The sequence below is a fragment of the Pseudorca crassidens genome, chromosome 1 (assembly GCF_039906515.1).
Source record: "Pseudorca crassidens isolate mPseCra1 chromosome 1, mPseCra1.hap1, whole genome shotgun sequence".
In the NCBI taxonomy this organism is placed as follows: Eukaryota; Metazoa; Chordata; class Mammalia; order Artiodactyla; family Delphinidae; genus Pseudorca; species Pseudorca crassidens.
In genome coordinates, this window is record NC_090296.1 from 127,974,901 (window position 1) to 127,993,757 (window position 18,857).

Here is an 18,857-nt window from a genome sequence, read left to right on the forward strand (position 1 = left end):
TCCCGGTGAAGTGAGGAGGAGGAGTCTCACTGGGGTGTTGACGTGCATTCCATGAGGATCCTGATTTAACCCTTGTTGTGGTAAGCAGCACTTCTTTGCTAAAACCTAGAGGTTTCACCACGGGAACTTGTGCAACGGGGCTATACCCTCACCTTCCGGCCTTTTCTCGGGGAGCACGAGCTTTGACGCCCTGAGAACTGGCTGCATTTCCTGCCCCAATGGCTCGGCTCTGGCCCCTTCCATAGGCTGACATGATTCAGCTCGATGGGAGTCCCATGGTGGAATCTGCATCGTTGCATGTCCAGCGTTTGAGCATGTGCTTGGATCGATGATGACCCCTACAAATGCATTCCTTGGAAATATGAAGAAAATGAGTGAGAAAACCCTACTGTCTCCTCATTGGAACTGAGGTCCAGCACGTAGCTCCCAAAAGGAAAGTAGGGAGAGGTTGACATTGCGTTCGCTGCCATGTGTGTCCACAGCCACGTTGTTCAAGTGGAGGGTTGTGACCATCTCATGGGGAGAAGAGCCACTGGGGAAGGAGCCTGGGATGCCAATCCATGTGGGAAGGATAGGGACAGCGTGCCATCTCTGGGTTCCTTGGTCTAGTCAGGACTTCTGTCCCCTGCCATGGACTAGGATGCAGATAGGAAAGGAAGAGTGAACCAATGGTGGTCCTATCGACTGCACTTGAATTCTACAGGCTGCCACCACCAGCTTCTCGTTGCCTTGTGCCCTCACAGAAACAGAAGTCTGTATGCTCAGGGTCAGAGCAGGATTCCTGGCCTAGGGCAGGCTTTTTTGTCTTGTTCTCTTGGGAGACCGGATGCAGTTTAGGTTTCTCGTGATGAGAGGAGGAATCCAATGGGCCAATGTCCCAGGGAGGTTGGCCAAGCTGATGGCTCCTCCTCGGGTTGTGTCCTGCTTGTGTGGCTACATGAAGGGGCTAGAAAAGGCCTTAGTCAATCTTAGTCACGGCAAGCTTCTCTGGTGAGGCGTGGCTCTGGCATCTTTCTGTGACACATTGGGATCCTGGGGGAGAGAGAATATCAGGCCGAGTGAAAAAGACACGTGTGATGGTTGTCTAAGCCCACAGGTTTACTGGTGTGTGGATATATCGATGGTGGCCATAGGGTTCCTGGAACACATTTGGGATTCCCTCAAGCATTTGGAGGCACCTAGCGGGAGGGAATACGGGAGCACATTTGTGGACTGTCCCGCCTTTTTCCCCTCCTTGGTCGATTTACTTCATGGCGGGTCCCTATGCTAGTGAATGGTTGCCTTTGTGGCACAGTATGGTGTCTTCTCATGGGGGCTGATTTGGAGGTCGTGGGGTGTTTTGTCCCTATCTGTCCACGTTCCCCCTGTGTTGAAGGTGTGAAGGTGTTCCTGAGTCCAGCCCAACATCTTTACTAAACCTGGCCCACATAGCGTTCCCTGAGGTTTGCAGCTCTTCCCGGAGGTCACTGGGCACAACCATGCGGAAAAAAGGGAGTCGGCTGCCAAGGAAAGGCTATAGATTTAAAGGCGGGTGAGGGTGTGTGGTGCGGGGGTCATTTTTACTGCCACGCGCTGGTGCATCCAGACTGTGGTATCCGGTGTGCCTGGCCACAGGCCAGACGAGTCATAGCGGTTCAAGTGTCTAGGCTGTTGGCTGGGTTCTCTTAATTGCATGGCTGTGGGTCACACATTGCTTCTAGAAGACCTGGGCCTCACTGTTTCTCCGAGGTCACGTCACTGACGGGCCCGGAGTGTGAATGTGCCAGGTACCACTGCAGTTGACCCCATTGGTGCAATGGTGTTCTCCGCCACAATGGGCATTGGAATGGCTCCCATGCCATTTGGTTGCAAGGGTTTCCCCACCACGTTGGGCTTCAGAATGTTTCCCATGTCATTACCTCTGTGTGTGAACCAAGGGTAGGTCATCTGTCTTGGCAGCAGCTCAGGAAGTGTGCCTACTGGTGAGTCTCCCTTGATCAGTCCAGGTGTTCCTCACGTGCCCTTTGTCACGGTTCCCTTCGAGCTGCTTTTGATGAAGGCCGTCATATTCGGCCAAGGCCCCTTCCCTTGTGGAAGATCTCTTGCCCGTAAGAGCGTGGCACTTGTGTGGAAGAATATGTGCCAAGGGCGGGCGTGTTCCCCTAGATGGCACCGGCTCTTAGTCTGAGGGGCCACAGTTTCCCAGAGGGTGTCTCAGGGGTTTAGGAAGACATCCTTCTGCTGTGGTGGATGGGAGAGCACTCAGGAGTGGAATTGCAGTGCCCGAGACCAGGGGGATTTTGGACAGCGGTGCTCTATGTCCTGATGGCCGCACCCTCTGAAGGCGTCAGCTCTATGTTGCTTTCACGTTTCCCTGCGGACCCACAGGCAAGATCTGCAGCAAATTAAATGTCGAGGGGAGACAGAGCACGCATCACTGAGGGACATCGCCCTTTCGCTCGGTGCACCCGTGCACCCTCCTAAAGAACGCATGTGTTCTCTCACCCCGAGCCAGGTGGAATGCCAAGAAAGGAATTCCAGCAGCAGATCAACCTGGGACCATCTGTATAATCCCTGACACCCGGTGAAGTGAGGAGGAGGAGTCTCACAGGGGTGTTGGCCCGCATTCCATGAGGATCCTGGTTTAACCCTTGTTGCGGTAAGTAGCACCTCTTTCCTGAAACCTAGAGGTTTGACCAAGGGAACATGTGCAACGGGGCTACACCCTCACCTTCTGGCCTTTTCCATGGGAACCCGAGCTTCGATGCCCTGAGAACTGGCTGCATTTCCTTCCCCAATGGCTTTGCTTTGTTCACTTCCGTATGCTGACGTGATTCAGCTCGCTGTCCGTACCGTGGTGGAATCTGCAAGTTTGCATGTCCAGCGTTTGAGCATGTGCTTGGCTCGACGATGACTTCCACAAACGCATTCCTTGGAAATCTGAACAAAATGAGTGAGAAATCCCTGCCGTCTCCTCCTTGGAACTGAGGTCCAACACGTGGCTCCCAAAAGGAAAGTAGGGAGAGGTTCGCGTTGCATTTGCTCCCGTGGGTGTCCACAGCCACGCTGTTTAAGTTGAGGCTTGTGGCCGTCTGATGGGGAGAAGAGGCATTGGGAAAGGAGCCTGGGATGCCAATCCAGGAGGGAAGGCTAGGGAGAGCGTGCCGTCTGTGGGTTCCTTGGTCTAGCCGGGACTGCTGTCCCCTGCCACGGTTCAGCATTCGGGTAGGAGAGGAAGCGTGAGCCCTTGGTGGTCCGGTCGCCTGCCCTTGAGTTCTACAGGCCTCCGCCACCGGCTACTCGTTGCCTTGTGCCCGCAAAGAAACGGAAGTCTGTAGGCTCAGGGTCAGAGCAGGATTCCTGGCCTAGGGCAGGCTTCTTTGCCATGTTCTGCTTGGGAGACCAGATGCAGTTTAGGTTTCTCCTGATAAGGGGAGAAATCCAATGGGCCATTGTCACCGGGAGGTTGGCCAAGCTAAGGGCTCCTCCTCGGGTTGTGTCTGGCTTGTGTGTGCTGTGTGAAAGGGCTAGAAAATGCCTTAGTGAAGGTAAGTCACAGCAAGCTTCTTTGGTGAGGGGTGGCTCTGGCATCTTTCCCTGACACGTTGGGATCCCGGTGGAGAGAGGAGGGCAAGGCGAATGAAGCAGACACGAGAGATGGCTGGCTAATCCCACAGGTTTACTGGTGGGTGGATAGATCGATGGTGGTCATAGGCTTCCGGGAACACTTTTGGTATTCCCTCAGGGACATTTGGAGGCAAGTGTAGAGAGGGAACACGGGAGCACATCTGTGGCGTGTCTCGCCTGTTTCCCCTCCTTGGTCAATTTACTTCATGGCGGGTCCCTGTGCCAGGGAATGGTTGCCTTCGTGGCACAGTATGGTGTCTTCTCATGGGGGCTGATTTGGAGGCCGTGGGGTGTTTTGTCCCTGTCTGTCCACGTTCTCCCTGTGTTGAAGATGTGAAGGTGTTCCTCAGTACAGCCCTGCATCGGTACTACACCCAGCCCACCTAGCAGTCCCTGAGGATTGCAGACCTTCCCGGAGGTCTTTGGGCAAAACCACGCGGAAAGGGAGTCGGCTGCCAAGGAAAGGCTACAGGTTTCCGGGCCCGAGAGGATGTGTGGTGCGGGGATCTTTTCTCCTGCCACCCGCTGGTGCTTTGAGACTGTGGTGTACGGCGTGCCTGGCCACAGTCCAGAGAAGTCATACCGGTTCAGGTGTCTAGGCTGTTGGCCGGGTTCTCTTGTTGCGCGGCTGTAGGTAACACGTTGCTTCTAGAGGACCTGGGCCTCACGGTTTCACCGAGGTCACGTCACTGACGGACCCAGAGTGTGAAAGTGCCAGGCAGCACTGCAAGAGACCCAATTGCTGCAACAGTTTGCCCCGCCACGTTGGGCATCGTAATGGTTCCCATGCCATTACCTTTGTGTGTACGACAAGGGTAGGTCGTCTGTCCTAACAGCAGGCCAGGAAGTATGCCTGCTGGTGAGTCTGCCTTGATTAGTCCAGGTGTTCCTCACGTGCCCTTGTCGTGGGTCCCTATGAGCCGCTTTTGGTGGAGGCCGTCATATTCGGCCGTGTGCCCTTCCCTTGTGGAAGATCTCTTGATCTTCCGGGCGCGTCCACTGTGTGGAGCCATGTGTGCTTAGAGTTGGTGTGTTCCCCAAAGGTCACCGGCTCTTAGTCTGAGGAGGCACAGTTGCCCTGAGCGTGTCTCAGGGTTTCCGGAAGACATCCTTTAGCTGTGATGGAGGGGAGAGTGCTCAGGAGAGGAATTGCAGGGCCCGAGGCCAGGGTGTTGTTGGACAGCGGGGCTCTTTGTCCTGATGGCGGCACGCTGTGAAGGCGTCTACGCCACATTGCTTTCACATTTACGTGCGGACACCCAGGCACGATGGGCAGCAAATGAACTGTTGAGGGGATATAGAGCACGCATCACTAGATGGTATCGCCCTTTCCCTCGGTGCGCCCGTGCACCATCCTCAAGCACGCGTGTGTTCTCTCAGCCCGAGCCAGGTGGACTGCCAGGGACGGAATCCCAGCAGCAGAGCAGCCTGGGGCCATCCGTATAATCCATAATACCTGGTGAAGGGAGGAGGAGGAGTCTCGCAGGGGTGTTGGCGCACATTCCATGAGGATCCTGGTTTAAACCTTGTTGCGGTAAGTGGCACTTCTTTGCTAAAACCTAGAGGTTTGGCCACGGGAACTGAAAACCGGTGCTACAGCCTCATCTTCTGTCTTTTTCCTGGGGAACATGAGCTTCGATGACCTGAGAACTGGCTGCATTTCCTGCCCCATGGCTCAGATCTGGCCGCTTCTGTATGCTGACATGATTCAGCTCACTGGCCGTCCCTTGGTGGAATCTGCAACTTTGCATGTCCGGCGTTTGAGCATGTGCTTGGATCGATGATGACCCCCACAAATGCATTCCTTGGAAATCTGAACAAAATGAGTGAGAAAACCCTACCGTCTCCTCATCGGAACTGAGGTCCAGCACGTGGCTCCCAAAAGGAAAGTAGGGAGAGGTTGAGGTTGCGTTTGCTGCCGTGTGTGTGTACAGCCACGTTGTTCAAGTGGAGGGTTGTGGCCGTCTCGTGGGGAGAAGAGCCATTGGGAAAGGAGCCTGGGATGCCAATCCAGGTGGGAAGGCTAGGGACAGCGTGCCGTCTCTGGGTTCCTTGGTCGAGCCAGGACTTCTGTCCCCTGCCACGGACGAGCATGCGGCTAGGAAAGGAAGCGTGAACCATTGGTGGTCCTATCGACTGCATTTGAGTTCTACAGGCCGCCGCCACCGGCTACTCGTTGCCTTGTGCCCTCACGGAAAGAGAAGTCTATGCTCAGGGTCAGAGCAGGATTCCTGGCCTAGGGCTGGCTCTTTGTCATGTTCTGCTTGGGAGACCAGATGCAGTTTAGGTTTCTCATGATGAGGGGAGAAATCCAATGGGCCATTGTCCCCGGGCGGTTGGCCAAGCTGATGGCTCCTCCTCGGGTTGTTTCCGGCTTGTGTGTGCTGTGTGAACAGGCTAGAAAATGCCTTAGTCAAGATAAGTCACAGCAAGCTTCTTTGGTGAGGGGTGGCTCTGGCATCTTTCCATGACACGTTGGGATCCCGGTGGAGAGGGAAGGGCAAGGCTACCTATAAAGACACATGAAATGGCTGGCTAAGCCCACATGTTTACTTGTGGGTGGACAGATTGACGGAGGCCATAGGCTTCCAGGAACACTTTTGATATCCCCTCAGGAGCATTTGGAGGCACGTGTAGAGAGGGAACACGGGAGAACTTCTGTGGACTGTCCCGCCTTTTTCCCCTCCTTGGTCGATTTACTTCATGGCGGGTCCCTATGCTAGTGAATGGTTGCCTTTGTGGCACAGTATGGTGTCTTCTCATGGGGGCTGATTTGGAGGTCGTGGGGTGTTTTGTCCCTGTCTGTCCACGTTCCCCCTGTGTTGAAGGTGTGAGGGTGTTCCTGAGTCCAGCCCAACATCTTTACTAAACCTGGCCCACATAGCGTTCCCTGAGGTTTGCAGCTCTTCCCGGAGGTCACTGGGCACAACCATGCGGAAAAAAGGGAGTCGGCTGCCAAGGAAAGGCTGTAGATTTAAAGGCGGGTGAGGGTGTGTGGTGCGGGGGTCATTTTTACTGCCACGCGCTGGTGCATCCAGACTGTGGTATCCGGTGTGCCTGGCCACAGGCCAGACGAGTCATAGCGGTTCAAGTGTCTAGGCTGTTGGCTGGGTTCTCTTAATTGCATGGCTGTGGGTCACACATTGCTTCTAGAAGACCTGGGCCTCACTGTTTCTCCGAGGTCACGTCACTGACGGGCCCGGAGTGTGAATGTGCCAGGTACCACTGCAGTTGACCCCATTGGTGCAATGGTGATCTCCGCCACAATGGGCATTGGAATGGCTCCCATGCCATTTGGTTGCAAGGGTTTCCCCACCACGTTGGGCTTCAGAATGTTTCCCATGTCATTACCTCTGTGTGTGAACCAAGGGTAGGTCACCTGTCTTGGCAGCAGCTCAGGAAGTGTGCCTACTGGTGAGTCTCCCTTGATCAGTCCAGGTGTTCCTCACGTGCCCTTTGTCACGGTTCCCTTCGAGCTGCTTTTGATGAAGGCCGTCATATTCGGCCAAGGCCCCTTCCCTTGTGGAAGATCTCTTGCCCGTAAGAGCGTGGCACTTGTGTGGAAGAATATGTGCCAAGGGCGGGCGTGTTCCCCTAGATGGCACCGGCTCTTAGTCTGAGGGGCCACAGTTGCCCAGAGGGTGTCTCAGGGGTTTAGGAAGACATCCTTCTGCTGTGGTGGATGGGAGAGCACTCAGGAGTGGAATTGCAGTGCCCGAGACCAGGGGGATTTTGGACAGCGGTGCTCTATGTCCTGATGGCCGCACCCTCTGAAGGCGTCAGCTCTATGTTGCTTTCACGTTTCCCTGCGGACCCACAGGCAAGATCTGCAGCAAATTAAATGTCGAGGGGAGACAGAGCACGCATCACTGAGGGACATCGCCCTTTCGCTCGGTGCACCCGTGCACCCTCCTAAAGAACGCATGTGTTCTCTCACCCCGAGCCAGGTGGAATGCCAAGAAAGGAATTCCAGCAGCAGATCAACCTGGGACCATCTGTATAATCCCTGACACCCGGTGAAGTGAGGAGGAGGAGTCTCACAGGGGTGTTGGCCCGCATTCCATGAGGATCCTGGTTTAACCCTTGTTGCGGTAAGTAGCACCTCTTTCCTGAAACCTAGAGGTTTGACCAAGGGAACATGTGCAACGGGGCTACACCCTCACCTTCTGGCCTTTTCCATGGGAACCCGAGCTTCGATGCCCTGAGAACTGGCTGCATTTCCTTCCCCAATGGCTTTGCTTTGTTCACTTCCGTATGCTGACGTGATTCAGCTCGCTGTCCGTACCGTGGTGGAATCTGCAAGTTTGCATGTCCAGCGTTTGAGCATGTGCTTGGCTCGACGATGACTTCCACAAACGCATTCCTTGGAAATCTGAACAAAATGAGTGAGAAATCCCTGCCGTCTCCTCCTTGGAACTGAGGTCCAACACGTGGCTCCCAAAAGGAAAGTAGGGAGAGGTTCGCGTTGCATTTGCTCCCGTGGGTGTCCACAGCCACGCTGTTTAAGTTGAGGCTTGTGGCCGTCTGATGGGGAGAAGAGGCATTGGGAAAGGAGCCTGGGATGCCAATCCAGGAGGGAAGGCTAGGGAGAGCGTGCCGTCTGTGGGTTCCTTGGTCTAGCCGGGACTGCTGTCCCCTGCCACGGTTCAGCATTCGGGTAGGAGAGGAAGCGTGAGCCCTTGGTGGTCCGGTCGCCTGCCCTTGAGTTCTACAGGCCTCCGCCACCGGCTACTCGTTGCCTTGTGCCCGCAAAGAAACGGAAGTCTGTAGGCTCAGGGTCAGAGCAGGATTCCTGGCCTAGGGCAGGCTTCTTTGCCATGTTCTGCTTGGGAGACCAGATGCAGTTTAGGTTTCTCCTGATAAGGGGAGAAATCCAATGGGCCATTGTCACCGGGAGGTTGGCCAAGCTAAGGGCTCCTCCTCGGGTTGTGTCTGGCTTGTGTGTGCTGTGTGAAAGGGCTAGAAAATGCCTTAGTGAAGGTAAGTCACAGCAAGCTTCTTTGGTGAGGGGTGGCTCTGGCATCTTTCCCTGACACGTTGGGATCCCGGTGGAGAGAGGAGGGCAAGGCGAATGAAGCAGACACGAGAGATGGCTGGCTAATCCCACAGGTTTACTGGTGGGTGGATAGATCGATGGTGGTCATAGGCTTCCGGGAACACTTTTGGTATTCCCTCAGGGACATTTGGAGGCAAGTGTAGAGAGGGAACACGGGAGCACATCTGTGGCGTGTCTCGCTTGTTTCCCCTCCTTGGTCAATTTACTTCATGGCGGGTCCCTGTGCCAGGGAATGGTTGCCTTCGTGGCACAGTATGGTGTCTTCTCATGGGGGCTGATTTGGAGGCCGTGGGGTGTTTTGTCCCTGTCTGTCCACGTTCTCCCTGTGTTGAAGATGTGAAGGTGTTCCTCAGTACAGCCCTGCATCGGTACTACACCCAGCCCACCTAGCAGTCCCTGAGGATTGCAGACCTTCCCGGAGGTCTTTGGGCAAAACCACGCGGAAAGGGAGTCGGCTGCCAAGGAAAGGCTACAGGTTTCCGGGCCCGAGAGGATGTGTGGTGCGGGGATCTTTTCTCCTGCCACCCGCTGGTGCTTTGAGACTGTGGTGTACGGCGTGCCTGGCCACAGTCCAGAGAAGTCATACCGGTTCAGGTGTCTAGGCTGTTGGCCGGGTTCTCTTGTTGCGCGGCTGTAGGTAACACGTTGCTTCTAGAGGACCTGGGCCTCACGGTTTCACCGAGGTCACGTCACTGACGGACCCAGAGTGTGAAAGTGCCAGGCAGCACTGCAAGAGACCCAATTGCTGCAACAGTTTGCCCCGCCACGTTGGGCATCGTAATGGTTCCCATGCCATTACCTTTGTGTGTACGACAAGGGTAGGTCGTCTGTCCTAACAGCAGGCCAGGAAGTATGCCTGCTGGTGAGTCTGCCTTGATTAGTCCAGGTGTTCCTCACGTGCCCTTGTCGTGGGTCCCTATGAGCCGCTTTTGGTGGAGGCCGTCATATTCGGCCGTGTGCCCTTCCCTTGTGGAAGATCTCTTGATCTTCCGGGCGCGTCCACTGTGTGGAGCCATGTGTGCTTAGAGTTGGTGTGTTCCCCAAAGGTCACCGGCTCTTAGTCTGAGGAGGCACAGTTGCCCTGAGCGTGTCTCAGGGTTTCCGGAAGACATCCTTTAGCTGTGATGGAGGGGAGAGTGCTCAGGAGAGGAATTGCAGGGCCCGAGGCCAGGGTGTTGTTGGACAGCGGGGCTCTTTGTCCTGATGGCGGCACGCTGTGAAGGCGTCTACGCCACATTGCTTTCACATTTACGTGCGGACACCCAGGCACGATGGGCAGCAAATGAACTGTTGAGGGGATATAGAGCACGCATCACTAGATGGTATCGCCCTTTCCCTCGGTGCGCCCGTGCACCATCCTCAAGCACGCGTGTGTTCTCTCAGCCCGAGCCAGGTGGACTGCCAGGGACGGAATCCCAGCAGCAGAGCAGCCTGGGGCCATCCGTATAATCCATAATACCTGGTGAAGGGAGGAGGAGGAGTCTCGCAGGGGTGTTGGCGCACATTCCATGAGGATCCTGGTTTAAACCTTGTTGCGGTAAGTGGCACTTCTTTGCTAAAACCTAGAGGTTTGGCCACGGGAACTGAAAACCGGTGCTACAGCCTCATCTTCTGTCTTTTTCCTGGGGAACATGAGCTTCGATGACCTGAGAACTGGCTGCATTTCCTGCCCCATGGCTCAGATCTGGCCGCTTCTGTATGCTGACATGATTCAGCTCACTGGCCGTCCCTTGGTGGAATCTGCAACTTTGCATGTCCGGCGTTTGAGCATGTGCTTGGATCGATGATGACCCCCACAAATGCATTCCTTGGAAATCTGAACAAAATGAGTGAGAAAACCCTACCGTCTCCTCATCGGAACTGAGGTCCAGCACGTGGCTCCCAAAAGGAAAGTAGGGAGAGGTTGAGGTTGCGTTTGCTGCCGTGTGTGTGTACAGCCACGTTGTTCAAGTGGAGGGTTGTGGCCGTCTCGTGGGGAGAAGAGCCATTGGGAAAGGAGCCTGGGATGCCAATCCAGGTGGGAAGGCTAGGGACAGCGTGCCGTCTCTGGGTTCCTTGGTCGAGCCAGGACTTCTGTCCCCTGCCACGGACGAGCATGCGGCTAGGAAAGGAAGCGTGAACCATTGGTGGTCCTATCGACTGCATTTGAGTTCTACAGGCCGCCGCCACCGGCTACTCGTTGCCTTGTGCCCTCACGGAAAGAGAAGTCTATGCTCAGGGTCAGAGCAGGATTCCTGGCCTAGGGCTGGCTCTTTGTCATGTTCTGCTTGGGAGACCAGATGCAGTTTAGGTTTCTCATGATGAGGGGAGAAATCCAATGGGCCATTGTCCCCGGGCGGTTGGCCAAGCTGATGGCTCCTCCTCGGGTTGTTTCCGGCTTGTGTGTGCTGTGTGAACAGGCTAGAAAATGCCTTAGTCAAGATAAGTCACAGCAAGCTTCTTTGGTGAGGGGTGGCTCTGGCATCTTTCCATGACACGTTGGGATCCCGGTGGAGAGGGAAGGGCAAGGCTACCTATAAAGACACATGAAATGGCTGGCTAAGCCCACATGTTTACTTGTGGGTGGACAGATTGACGGAGGCCATAGGCTTCCAGGAACACTTTTGATATCCCCTCAGGAGCATTTGGAGGCACGTGTAGAGAGGGAACACGGGAGAACTTCTGTGGACTGTCCCGCCTTTTTCCCCTCCTTGGTCGATTTACTTCATGGCGGGTCCCTATGCTAGTGAATGGTTGCCTTTGTGGCACAGTATGGTGTCTTCTCATGGGGGCTGATTTGGAGGTCGTGGGGTGTTTTGTCCCTGTCTGTCCACGTTCCCCCTGTGTTGAAGGTGTGAGGGTGTTCCTGAGTCCAGCCCAACATCTTTACTAAACCTGGCCCACATAGCGTTCCCTGAGGTTTGCAGCTCTTCCCGGAGGTCACTGGGCACAACCATGCGGAAAAAAGGGAGTCGGCTGCCAAGGAAAGGCTGTAGATTTAAAGGCGGGTGAGGGTGTGTGGTGCGGGGGTCATTTTTACTGCCACGCGCTGGTGCATCCAGACTGTGGTATCCGGTGTGCCTGGCCACAGGCCAGACGAGTCATAGCGGTTCAAGTGTCTAGGCTGTTGGCTGGGTTCTCTTAATTGCATGGCTGTGGGTCACACATTGCTTCTAGAAGACCTGGGCCTCACTGTTTCTCCGAGGTCACGTCACTGACGGGCCCGGAGTGTGAATGTGCCAGGTACCACTGCAGTTGACCCCATTGGTGCAATGGTGATCTCCGCCACAATGGGCATTGGAATGGCTCCCATGCCATTTGGTTGCAAGGGTTTCCCCACCACGTTGGGCTTCAGAATGTTTCCCATGTCATTACCTCTGTGTGTGAACCAAGGGTAGGTCACCTGTCTTGGCAGCAGCTCAGGAAGTGTGCCTACTGGTGAGTCTCCCTTGATCAGTCCAGGTGTTCCTCACGTGCCCTTTGTCACGGTTCCCTTCGAGCTGCTTTTGATGAAGGCCGTCATATTCGGCCAAGGCCCCTTCCCTTGTGGAAGATCTCTTGCCCGTAAGAGCGTGGCACTTGTGTGGAAGAATATGTGCCAAGGGCGGGCGTGTTCCCCTAGATGGCACCGGCTCTTAGTCTGAGGGGCCACAGTTGCCCAGAGGGTGTCTCAGGGGTTTAGGAAGACATCCTTCTGCTGTGGTGGATGGGAGAGCACTCAGGAGTGGAATTGCAGTGCCCGAGACCAGGGGGATTTTGGACAGCGGTGCTCTATGTCCTGATGGCCGCACCCTCTGAAGGCGTCAGCTCTATGTTGCTTTCACGTTTCCCTGCGGACCCACAGGCAAGATCTGCAGCAAATTAAATGTCGAGGGGAGACAGAGCACGCATCACTGAGGGACATCGCCCTTTCGCTCGGTGCACCCGTGCACCCTCCTAAAGAACGCATGTGTTCTCTCACCCCGAGCCAGGTGGAATGCCAAGAAAGGAATTCCAGCAGCAGATCAACCTGGGACCATCTGTATAATCCCTGACACCCGGTGAAGTGAGGAGGAGGAGTCTCACAGGGGTGTTGGCCCGCATTCCATGAGGATCCTGGTTTAACCCTTGTTGCGGTAAGTAGCACCTCTTTCCTGAAACCTAGAGGTTTGACCAAGGGAACATGTGCAACGGGGCTACACCCTCACCTTCTGGCCTTTTCCATGGGAACCCGAGCTTCGATGCCCTGAGAACTGGCTGCATTTCCTTCCCCAATGGCTTTTCTTTGTTCACTTCCGTATGCTGACGTGATTCAGCTCGCTGTCCGTACCGTGGTGGAATCTGCAAGTTTGCATGTCCAGCGTTTGAGCATGTGCTTGGCTCGACGATGACTTCCACAAACGCATTCCTTGGAAATCTGAACAAAATGAGTGAGAAATCCCTGCCGTCTCCTCCTTGGAACTGAGGTCCAACACGTGGCTCCCAAAAGGAAAGTAGGGAGAGGTTCGCGTTGCATTTGCTCCCGTGGGTGTCCACAGCCACGCTGTTTAAGTTGAGGCTTGTGGCCGTCTGATGGGGAGAAGAGGCATTGGGAAAGGAGCCTGGGATGCCAATCCAGGAGGGAAGGCTAGGGAGAGCGTGCCGTCTGTGGGTTCCTTGGTCTAGCCGGGACTGCTGTCCCCTGCCACGGTTCAGCATTCGGGTAGGAGAGGAAGCGTGAGCCCTTGGTGGTCCGGTCGCCTGCCCTTGAGTTCTACAGGCCTCCGCCACCGGCTACTCGTTGCCTTGTGCCCGCAAAGAAACGGAAGTCTGTAGGCTCAGGGTCAGAGCAGGATTCCTGGCCTAGGGCAGGCTTCTTTGCCATGTTCTGCTTGGGAGACCAGATGCAGTTTAGGTTTCTCCTGATAAGGGGAGAAATCCAATGGGCCATTGTCACCGGGAGGTTGGCCAAGCTAAGGGCTCCTCCTCGGGTTGTGTCTGGCTTGTGTGTGCTGTGTGAAAGGGCTAGAAAATGCCTTAGTGAAGGTAAGTCACAGCAAGCTTCTTTGGTGAGGGGTGGCTCTGGCATCTTTCCCTGACACGTTGGGATCCCGGTGGAGAGAGGAGGGCAAGGCGAATGAAGCAGACACGAGAGATGGCTGGCTAATCCCACAGGTTTACTGGTGGGTGGATAGATCGATGGTGGTCATAGGCTTCCGGGAACACTTTTGGTATTCCCTCAGGGACATTTGGAGGCAAGTGTAGAGAGGGAACACGGGAGCACATCTGTGGCGTGTCTCGCTTGTTTCCCCTCCTTGGTCAATTTACTTCATGGCGGGTCCCTGTGCCAGGGAATGGTTGCCTTCGTGGCACAGTATGGTGTCTTCTCATGGGGGCTGATTTGGAGGCCGTGGGGTGTTTTGTCCCTGTCTGTCCACGTTCTCCCTGTGTTGAAGATGTGAAGGTGTTCCTCAGTACAGCCCTGCATCGGTACTACACCCAGCCCACCTAGCAGTCCCTGAGGATTGCAGACCTTCCCGGAGGTCTTTGGGCAAAACCACGCGGAAAGGGAGTCGGCTGCCAAGGAAAGGCTACAGGTTTCCGGGCCCGAGAGGATGTGTGGTGCGGGGATCTTTTCTCCTGCCACCCGCTGGTGCTTTGAGACTGTGGTGTACGGCGTGCCTGGCCACAGTCCAGAGAAGTCATACCGGTTCAGGTGTCTAGGCTGTTGGCCGGGTTCTCTTGTTGCGCGGCTGTAGGTAACACGTTGCTTCTAGAGGACCTGGGCCTCACGGTTTCACCGAGGTCACGTCACTGACGGACCCAGAGTGTGAAAGTGCCAGGCAGCACTGCAAGAGACCCAATTGCTGCAACAGTTTGCCCCGCCACGTTGGGCATCGTAATGGTTCCCATGCCATTACCTTTGTGTGTACGACAAGGGTAGGTCGTCTGTCCTAACAGCAGGCCAGGAAGTATGCCTGCTGGTGAGTCTGCCTTGATTAGTCCAGGTGTTCCTCACGTGCCCTTGTCGTGGGTCCCTATGAGCCGCTTTTGGTGGAGGCCGTCATATTCGGCCGTGTGCCCTTCCCTTGTGGAAGATCTCTTGATCTTCCGGGCGCGTCCACTGTGTGGAGCCATGTGTGCTTAGAGTTGGTGTGTTCCCCAAAGGTCACCGGCTCTTAGTCTGAGGAGGCACAGTTGCCCTGAGCGTGTCTCAGGGTTTCCGGAAGACATCCTTTAGCTGTGATGGAGGGGAGAGTGCTCAGGAGAGGAATTGCAGGGCCCGAGGCCAGGGTGTTGTTGGACAGCGGGGCTCTTTGTCCTGATGGCGGCACGCTGTGAAGGCGTCTACGCCACATTGCTTTCACATTTACGTGCGGACACCCAGGCACGATGGGCAGCAAATGAACTGTTGAGGGGATATAGAGCACGCATCACTAGATGGTATCGCCCTTTCCCTCGGTGCGCCCGTGCACCATCCTCAAGCACGCGTGTGTTCTCTCAGCCCGAGCCAGGTGGACTGCCAGGGACGGAATCCCAGCAGCAGAGCAGCCTGGGGCCATCCGTATAATCCATAATACCTGGTGAAGGGAGGAGGAGGAGTCTCGCAGGGGTGTTGGCGCACATTCCATGAGGATCCTGGTTTAAACCTTGTTGCGGTAAGTGGCACTTCTTTGCTAAAACCTAGAGGTTTGGCCACGGGAACTGAAAACCGGTGCTACAGCCTCATCTTCTGTCTTTTTCCTGGGGAACATGAGCTTCGATGACCTGAGAACTGGCTGCATTTCCTGCCCCATGGCTCAGATCTGGCCGCTTCTGTATGCTGACATGATTCAGCTCACTGGCCGTCCCTTGGTGGAATCTGCAACTTTGCATGTCCGGCGTTTGAGCATGTGCTTGGATCGATGATGACCCCCACAAATGCATTCCTTGGAAATCTGAACAAAATGAGTGAGAAAACCCTACCGTCTCCTCATCGGAACTGAGGTCCAGCACGTGGCTCCCAAAAGGAAAGTAGGGAGAGGTTGAGGTTGCGTTTGCTGCCGTGTGTGTGTACAGCCACGTTGTTCAAGTGGAGGGTTGTGGCCGTCTCGTGGGGAGAAGAGCCATTGGGAAAGGAGCCTGGGATGCCAATCCAGGTGGGAAGGCTAGGGACAGCGTGCCGTCTCTGGGTTCCTTGGTCGAGCCAGGACTTCTGTCCCCTGCCACGGACGAGCATGCGGCTAGGAAAGGAAGCGTGAACCATTGGTGGTCCTATCGACTGCATTTGAGTTCTACAGGCCGCCGCCACCGGCTACTCGTTGCCTTGTGCCCTCACGGAAAGAGAAGTCTATGCTCAGGGTCAGAGCAGGATTCCTGGCCTAGGGCTGGCTCTTTGTCATGTTCTGCTTGGGAGACCAGATGCAGTTTAGGTTTCTCATGATGAGGGGAGAAATCCAATGGGCCATTGTCCCCGGGCGGTTGGCCAAGCTGATGGCTCCTCCTCGGGTTGTTTCCGGCTTGTGTGTGCTGTGTGAACAGGCTAGAAAATGCCTTAGTCAAGATAAGTCACAGCAAGCTTCTTTGGTGAGGGGTGGCTCTGGCATCTTTCCATGACACGTTGGGATCCCGGTGGAGAGGGAAGGGCAAGGCTACCTATAAAGACACATGAAATGGCTGGCTAAGCCCACATGTTTACTTGTGGGTGGACAGATTGACGGAGGCCATAGGCTTCCAGGAACACTTTTGATATCCCCTCAGGAGCATTTGGAGGCACGTGTAGAGAGGGAACACGGGAGAACTTCTGTGGACTGTCCCGCCTTTTTCCCCTCCTTGGTCGATTTACTTCATGGCGGGTCCCTATGCTAGTGAATGGTTGCCTTTGTGGCACAGTATGGTGTCTTCTCATGGGGGCTGATTTGGAGGTCGTGGGGTGTTTTGTCCCTGTCTGTCCACGTTCCCCCTGTGTTGAAGGTGTGAGGGTGTTCCTGAGTCCAGCCCAACATCTTTACTAAACCTGGCCCACATAGCGTTCCCTGAGGTTTGCAGCTCTTCCCGGAGGTCACTGGGCACAACCATGCGGAAAAAAGGGAGTCGGCTGCCAAGGAAAGGCTGTAGATTTAAAGGCGGGTGAGGGTGTGTGGTGCGGGGGTCATTTTTACTGCCACGCGCTGGTGCATCCAGACTGTGGTATCCGGTGTGCCTGGCCACAGGCCAGACGAGTCATAGCGGTTCAAGTGTCTAGGCTGTTGGCTGGGTTCTCTTAATTGCATGGCTGTGGGTCACACATTGCTTCTAGAAGACCTGGGCCTCACTGTTTCTCCGAGGTCACGTCACTGACGGGCCCGGAGTGTGAATGTGCCAGGTACCACTGCAGTTGACCCCATTGGTGCAATGGTGTTCTCCGCCACAATGGGCATTGGAATGGCTCCCATGCCATTTGGTTGCAAGGGTTTCCCCACCACGTTGGGCTTCAGAATGTTTCCCATGTCATTACCTCTGTGTGTGAACCAAGGGTAGGTCATCTGTCTTGGCAGCAGCTCAGGAAGTGTGCCTACTGGTGAGTCTCCCTTGATCAGTCCAGCTGTTCCTCACGTGCCCTTTGTCACGGTTCCCTTCGAGCTGCTTTTGATGAAGGCCGTCATATTCGGCCAAGGCCCCTTCCCTTGTGGAAGATCTCTTGCCCGTAAGAGCGTGGCACTTGTGTGGAAGAATATGTGCCAAGGGCGGGCGTGTTCCCCTAGATGGCACCGGCTCTTAGTCTGAGGGGCCACAGTTGCCCAGAGGGTGTCTCAGGAGTTTAGGAAGACATCCTTCTGCTGTGGTGGATGGGAGAGCACTCAGGAGTGGAATTGCAGTGCCCGAGACCAGGGGGATTTTGGACAGCGGTGCTCTATGTCCTGATGGCCGCACCCTCTGAAGGCGTCAGCTCTATGTTGCTTTCACGTTTCCCTGCGGACCCACAGGCAAGATCTGCAGCAAATTAAATGTCGAGGGGAGACAGAGCACGCATCACTGAGGGACATCGCCCTTTCGCTCGGTGCACCCGTGCACCCTCCTATAGAACGCATGTGTTCTCTCACCCCGAGCCAGGTGGAATGCCAAGAAAGGAATTCCAGCAGCAGATCAACCTGGGACCATCTGTATAATCCCTGACACCCGGTGAAGTGAGGAGGAGGAGTCTCACAGGGGTGTTGGCCCGCATTCCATGAGGATCCTGGTTTAACCCTTGTTGCGGTAAGTAGCACCTCTTTCCTGAAACCTAGAGGTTTGACCAAGGGAACATGTGCAACGGGGCTACACCCTCACCTTCTGGCCTTATCCATGGGAACCCGAGCTTCGATGCCCTGAGAACTGGCTGCATTTCCTTCCCCAATGGCTTTGCTTTGTTCACTTCCGTATGCTGACGTGATTCAGCTCGCTGTCCGTACCGTGGTGGAATCTGCAAGTTTGCATGTCCAGCGTTTGAGCATGTGCTTGGCTCGACGATGACTTCCACAAACGCATTCCTTGGAAATCTGAACAAAATGAGTGAGAAATCCCTGCCGTCTCCTCCTTGGAACTGAGGTCCAACACGTGGCTCCCAAAAGGAAAGTAGGGAGAGGTTCGCGTTGCATTTGCTCCCGTGGGTGTCCACAGCCACGCTGTTTAAGTTGAGGCTTGTGGCCGTCTGATGGGGAGAAGAGGCATTGGGAAAGGAGCCTGGGATGCCAATCCAGGAGGGAAGGCTAGGGAGAGCGTGCCGTCTGTGGGTTCCTTGGTCTAGCCGGGACTGCTGTCCCCTGCCACGGTTCAGCATTCGGGTAGGAGAGGAAGCGTGAGCCCTTGGTGGTCCGGTCGCCTGCCCTTGAGTTCTACAGGCCTCCGCCACCGGCTACTCGTTGCCTTGTGCCCGCAAAGAAACGGAAGTCTGTAGGCTCAGGGTCAGAGCAGGATTCCTGGCCTAGGGCAGGCTTCTTTGCCATGTTCTGCTTGGGAGACCAGATGCAGTTTAGGTTTCTCCTGATAAGGGGAGAAATCCAATGGGCCATTGTCACCGGGAGGTTGGCCAAGCTAAGGGCTCCTCCTCGGGTTGTGTCTGGCTTGTGTGTGCTGTGTGAAAGGGCTAGAAAATGCCTTAGTGAAGGTAAGTCACAGCAAGCTTCTTTGGTGAGGGGTGGCTCTGGCATCTTTCCCTGACACGTTGGGATCCCGGTGGAGAGAGGAGGGCAAGGCGAATGAAGCAGACACGAGAGATGGCTGGCTAATCCCACAGGTTTACTGGTGGGTGGATAGATCG

General features: G+C 55.3%; 1 long non-coding RNA gene and 8 other non-coding genes across 9 annotated transcripts in view; all 9 read left to right on the forward strand.

Moving 5' to 3' along the window:
- Positions 1 to 18,857, forward strand: part of LOC137232859 (uncharacterized) — a 139,756-nt gene that overhangs the window by 10,523 nt on the left and 110,376 nt on the right. The window lies entirely within an intron of this gene.
- Positions 323 to 414, forward strand: LOC137207598 (small nucleolar RNA SNORD116). The gene has a single exon (XR_010935175.1). It is a non-coding gene; the product is annotated as a small nucleolar RNA SNORD116 (small nucleolar RNA).
- Positions 2,881 to 2,972, forward strand: LOC137207509 (small nucleolar RNA SNORD116). Its single transcript, XR_010935125.1, has one exon. It is a non-coding gene; the product is annotated as a small nucleolar RNA SNORD116 (small nucleolar RNA).
- On the forward strand, positions 5,381 to 5,472 carry LOC137207404 (small nucleolar RNA SNORD116). Its single transcript, XR_010935071.1, has one exon. It is a non-coding gene; the product is annotated as a small nucleolar RNA SNORD116 (small nucleolar RNA).
- On the forward strand, positions 7,940 to 8,031 carry LOC137207513 (small nucleolar RNA SNORD116). Its single transcript, XR_010935133.1, has one exon. It is a non-coding gene; the product is annotated as a small nucleolar RNA SNORD116 (small nucleolar RNA).
- Positions 10,440 to 10,531, forward strand: LOC137207413 (small nucleolar RNA SNORD116). The gene has a single exon (XR_010935074.1). It is a non-coding gene; the product is annotated as a small nucleolar RNA SNORD116 (small nucleolar RNA).
- LOC137207516 (small nucleolar RNA SNORD116) lies at positions 12,999 to 13,090 on the forward strand. The gene has a single exon (XR_010935135.1). It is a non-coding gene; the product is annotated as a small nucleolar RNA SNORD116 (small nucleolar RNA).
- On the forward strand, positions 15,499 to 15,590 carry LOC137207415 (small nucleolar RNA SNORD116). Its single transcript, XR_010935075.1, has one exon. It is a non-coding gene; the product is annotated as a small nucleolar RNA SNORD116 (small nucleolar RNA).
- On the forward strand, positions 18,058 to 18,149 carry LOC137207520 (small nucleolar RNA SNORD116). Its single transcript, XR_010935137.1, has one exon. It is a non-coding gene; the product is annotated as a small nucleolar RNA SNORD116 (small nucleolar RNA).